Raw genomic sequence first — 5,890 nt, forward strand, 5'->3', positions numbered from 1 at the left:
CGTTTTTGTAGTTATTTAGCATGCACAACGAGCGGATGTTAACATCGAGCTCTTCGAGATGGTTTACACCAAACTCGTACTTGATGAGCCTCTTGCTGTCTCTTGTGATGCCATAGAGCTCGCCATTGCAAAAGGCGATATCCATGAGACGATCATTGCCATTCAGTCCTCTTATTCGTCCAACCGGACTCAGGGGAGCCAACCTTACAGAATGCGAGCTCGTGCACATTGGTGACCTTTCGCAACTACTCGAAGTGGGCTCCTCAGAGAAGATGACCTTTCGCAAGAATAACGCGTCACCCCTGCGCTGGAGTGTGTGGAACATACTCTTTGAAGAGAGAGTCACCTCTGCGCCCGAGAAGACGTGGCGACCCAGCCTTGGTCGTGGCTGCCCACGAAGCACCTGTGGACGGCCTCGCCGGGCAGATGGAGCCGTGGCAGGGCCACACTCTCTTCAGGACAGTACACGCGCTCCGTCTTGTGGCCTCCGCTTGGGTGAAGGATCAGCCATGGGAGAACGCCGCTGCGTGGCAGGTGCGGTGATGCGACGGCACGCCACGCCGTGCAAACGGCGGCAAAGCGGATGCGGTCTACTGGGGCGGTGAGGAGATCGTCGGGAAGGCTGGACCATGGCACTGCCGCCGATGAATTCTCTTGGGCGCCGACGCCGCAGGCGGAGGCGGAAGTACGAGCTTGATGTATCGAGCAACCCACGAACGGGACTCAAGGGAAAAGAAAACCGGTGCGTTTCCTCAGCGAGGAAAACAACGCCTATATATGGTAGAGTATATATGTACGTACGTGATCGGTTAGGTATGGAAATTTTAGAAGAGATATGATCGGATACGTACGTGATCGGTTAGGTATGGAAATACGTGTTTGTGTTCGAACCCCGTACGTACAGCCTCCTTGTATATCATCTCATCGCTAAAATTCGATCCCCTACCATCGACCGGCCAACGCTTTTTGTAGACTCATCAGAAGATCAACCCAAAGATGACGTCAACGAACGCCACAGCCTGCGGCGGCGGCGCTCGAGCGAACACACCGGCAGCAGAGCGGTGGTCCAGCCTCCCCGCGATCTCCTGTCCATAAGCTACCTCCGTCTCACCACCACGATCGACCGCGTCCGCTTCACCGCCGTGTGCACGGCATGGCGCGCCGCTGCATCGCGGCACCTGCCATGCAGCGCTCTCCCATGGTTGATCCTTGACCCGAGCGGCGCCCACGGGACGAACCGCGTCTACTGCCCGGAAGAGGGTGTGGTCCTGCCTCGGCTCTCTCTTCCCGGCGAGGCCGTCCAAAGGTGCTTCGTGGGCAGCCACGAGGGAGGTTGGGTCTCCTCCTCCCAGGCGCCGTTCAAGATCATTAATTTTTTCACAGGCGCAGAGGTGGCGTTCTCGCCCCACACACGCCCGCACACGGATGAACCTTTACTCCTGTGGAAGGTCGTGTTCTCGGAGCAACCCACCCTAAGTAGTTGTATCCTCGCCGGAGTCACCAGGATGCACCAGCTCGCAGTTTACAAGGTTGGCTGCCCCGAGGCCGGCTGGACGATTCAAGGGCTGCGTGGGAAAGATCATCTTATGGATGTCGCCTTTTGCAATGGGGAGCTCTATGGCACCACCCAAAACCCCAAGCATCTCATCAAGCTTGAGTTTGTCATCAACAAACCTGATGCGCCGGTGCGCGTGAAAATCCACTACCGGTTTTGCATGTTACAGGGCTATAGGGAGCATCCCGAGCACATCAGATACATTGTTGAGCTACGTGGCCAGCTTGTGATGGTGGTGAGGGGCTATCGGTCATACAAGAGCTTCACCGCTTTCAGGCTAGTTCACTACAACATAGGGATACACGATTACAATTATTATAGATATTATGACTGCCGGTACAAGTGGGTGGAGGTGAATAGCTTCGGAGACTACGCGCTATTCTTGGGGCCAACGTGCTCCAAGGCAGTGCAAGTGCCAGCAGGTGGGCACTGCGACATACAGAAAAATCACATCTACTTCTCCCACCATCGTTGCCTAAGGCGAAACAGTGAGATCCCCAATGGCGCCAAGGTATTTTTAACGACCGTAAATGATGATGGTTACCGTGCGTATTACAAAAAAGATGAAGGTAACCAATCAAGGGGTTACTATGCACTTGGTGTTGTCCGTCCGCCCATGTGGATATTCCATCCGGATATCTAGAAGGTTTGGAGTAGATCAATATAAAGGTTGTTTTTCATGTATTAGTTCCACAATTCACTGATTATGTAACATGACATTGGTCACTAGATGTGTACTTAAAAGCACTTTCTAATCATCTTGTGATTTCATAACCACAAGGAAAACATCGTATATTACTGGTATGATCGGAGAGTTGGCCTGCATGGGCAAAGTACGTCTTATATTCTTGAAAGGAAGAAGCAATTCTATAACCATTTATTTTTACTGGAATTTTATATGTACTAGATGATGCCACTGCGGGAATTGCATGCGATATATTTCGATGAGATTTGGTTATATATACATGAACATGGATAGAAAATGTGCGTATGTAAAACATAGGTAAGTGCAAGATATTGGAACATTACTTAGTACATTAAATCATCTGCATTATGATCAGCAAGAATTAAGAACAATAAATGTATGCCAAAAATGAATTGGTGATAGCATCACAAAGTTTACCAGATAAGGTTTAGTCCTCCATTTCTTAAGCCATGCAATGGTCGAAGATAGTAGGACACATGTTGGTAAGCATAACATGTATGCTCAGCAACTGTAATATAAAACATGAATGAGAAGTGGACCTAATTGCACAACAATAAAAAATTCACTGGGGAGTTACTTATAGCTGGAACAATGTTGGAGAAGTGTAATTCAGCTCAATTTCAATAGTGCAGCGAAGTAAAAAGCATTTGGCATCCGCATCATGCAAATGTTACAAATGAAAAAGGGCAAAGGGAGCTATCAAATAGGAACACTTCTATGCCATCCTCTGTTGCATAGGGAAAATGAAAGAAACTTCAGAAACTTACCAGGTTTAAAATGATACCATTGTAGTTTGTTAATTTCAGTTGCTTGTATTTTGCGTTCTTTTATCAGCACAACACATACATTTGCACCCATTTCCACCATCCTAGATAAATCCAAAAACTGAATGTGTCATAAAAATAACGTTTATTTTAGTTCAACATAGATGTGTGAAGAATTGAAGGCGTGCAGTTGCAAAAAATAGATAATGTTTTATTATCATCAATCGACTAACCATGATCCCTTCTCTGCCAAAAATATATTAATCTCGAAAAATGTGTCAGATAGTTGGAAACGGAGTGAGGTGCACATTATTATCAACAATTCTTTCACACCACATATACATCGGAAATGTACTGCAGCTGTACACAAAAATCAATTGTAATCTATCTATTTATATATGATAGCAGAACTTTGGAACTCTGGATCTGATTCCCCTCATCCGAAATAAGGTCTGTTTATCAACGAAGTTCTCGACGTACATTCATCTCTAGTTGTTCATACCTGAAGCAGAGAGAGATCAGCATTATTATCCATAAACTGCAATGCTTGTAGCTACATGGCGTAGTAGGCATGTGGAAGCTTGGTGTCCTCACCTCGCTTGATTCCATCGAGCTTGTCCACGGTCGTGATTGCCTGCAATACTACAGACGTGACGCTGCCTGTCCTTCCACAGGGGTTCTTGGCAAGGCTTGATGCATGTATATACTACATTTAGAGTTTCAGACTGTATGTAAACAAAAAATATAGATAGGAACCCTCAAAATTAAAACTAATTTATCCTACAATGTCAGCCACTTCGTCGTCGATGACGGCTGGTGGAGCGTCTTCCGGGCGGACATCTCGCCGGAGACCCTCGAGCCCTGCGGCACCGAGACGCGCGTGACGCCGCCGGGCGTGCACTGCTTCACCCCTGCCGCCACGGGCCGTTGGATCGCCGCGGCGACGCGGCGGAAGGGGCGGGTGGAGCGCCACATCGAGCTGTTCGACCTTGAGTTGAGACGGAGCAATTCACCTCCGTTACCTCTCTCCTCAACCCGGAGCTGCACCACTACAACCCCTTCTTCTCGCCGTCCGGTGCGCGCCTCGGGTACCACCGCTTCCGCGGCGCGGGCGCGCAGGGCGACTCGCTGATCCCCTACCGGCAGCCGGTGCGCAGCCCGGTGAGCTCCATCCGCATGCTCTGCGTGCACGGCTGCTTCCCGTCCTTCTCGCCGGACACGAAGTACTTGGCCCTCAACGGCGACTTCTTCAAGTCCCCCGGCGTGACGATCCTCCATGCCGACGGCTCCAAGCGATGGGTGCTCACCAAGCAGCCCAACCTGTTCGACACCTCATGGAGCCCCACCGAGAGCGGGGTCGTGTTCACCTCCGCTGGCCCCATCTTCGAGACGCCGAAAGCGACGGTCCGGGTGGCGCGCATCGAGTTCGACCTGAGCGAGCTCGCCGATGACCGCGGCGACGTCGACGTGGCCGTGAAGGAGCTGACCCGGCAGGAGGCCGGCAACGACGCGTTCCCGGCGGTGTCGCCGTGCGGGCGGTGGGTGGTGTTCTGGTCGGGCCGGTCGGGCCACAAGAACCTCTACATCGTGGACGCGGCGCGCGGGGAGGAGACGATACGGAGGGTCACGGACGGCGAGTGGATCGACACGATGCCGAGCTGGTCGCCGGACGGGGAGCTGATCGCGTTCTCCTCCAACCGGCACGAGCCGGCCAACGCCGCCGTGTTCAGCATCTACCCGGTGTGGACGGACGGGACGGGGCTGCGGCGGGTGCACGTGGCCGGGCCGGCGGGGAGCACGGAGGCGGACAGGGAGCGGATCAACCACGTGTGCTTCAGCCCGGACGGCGAGTGGCTGCTCTTCACGGCCAACCTCGGCGGCGTGGTGGCCGAGCCCATCTCAGGGCCGAACCAGTTCCAGCCGTACGGCGACCTGTATGTGTGCCGGCGCGACCGCTCCGGTGTGCGCAGGCTCACCTGCAACGCCTACGAGAATGGCACGCCGACGTGGGGCCCGGCGCTGGGCGTGGAGTCGTCGTCGCTGGGCGCCCCCGCCCCGGACGATTCGTTGGGCGACTTCGACGAGCCGCTGTGGCTCACCTCCGGCGTGTGAGGCGCAAAGCAAAGATGGTGATTGATGGCTGCGCTGCGGTTTCGAGTGGCTTCGGTCGATAATACTAAATTAGTAATGGTGCGAATGATCTACCTCTCCCGGCGCGGCCAATCTCGACGAGATGGGGCCGTGATGGATCTGGCCGCCGCCCCGCTGACTTCCTCGACTCGATCTGGGGCCTCCCCGCTTTGGGTGAGTGGAGGGCGGCGCCGGTGGGGAAGAGGGCGGCTTTGGGTGGGGAGAGGGAACAGGGCGGCTGTGCATGGGCGTTCGAGGGGCCACGTCCGCCTGATGAGATCTCTTTGTTATGATTTACACATTAATTTTCTTAAAATCGGTTATTTGTTTTCTACTTAATGTGATTGATCGATTTTTCTTAAAATCAATTATTTGTTTTCTAATTACAATTTGTCTAATTCACATCTAGATGTTTTTAAGGATGTCACATCTAAGCTCCTACAAGTATATAATGTAGCAACAAAAAATAAAGAAACTAGGATAAAAAATAGACCACAAACAGAGTGGACATTAGCTATGTCACATCTAGATGTGTTCTAGACAGACCCTTCTAATTAATGTGATTGAGCGATTTAAGGTAATGTTAATTAATTTAGATTTGATCTTTAGAGATTGATCGTGATTGATTTTATATTACTAAATAATTTGCGCCAGCATGAAATTTTTTGATATGTTCAGATTTTTCATTATGTGAGAGGGTGACGCGAAAATAAACCGGTGAAGTGGGGAGGAGAC

General features: G+C 51.6%; 1 pseudogene; it reads left to right on the forward strand.

Moving 5' to 3' along the window:
* Positions 1 to 426: 426 nt before the first annotated feature.
* LOC123076673 (uncharacterized) lies at positions 427 to 5,169 on the forward strand (annotated as a pseudogene).
* Positions 5,170 to 5,890: the final 721 nt, after the last annotated feature.

This window comes from Triticum aestivum, chromosome 3D, assembly GCF_018294505.1.
Source record: "Triticum aestivum cultivar Chinese Spring chromosome 3D, IWGSC CS RefSeq v2.1, whole genome shotgun sequence".
Lineage (NCBI taxonomy): Eukaryota > Viridiplantae > Streptophyta > Magnoliopsida > Poales > Poaceae > Triticum > Triticum aestivum.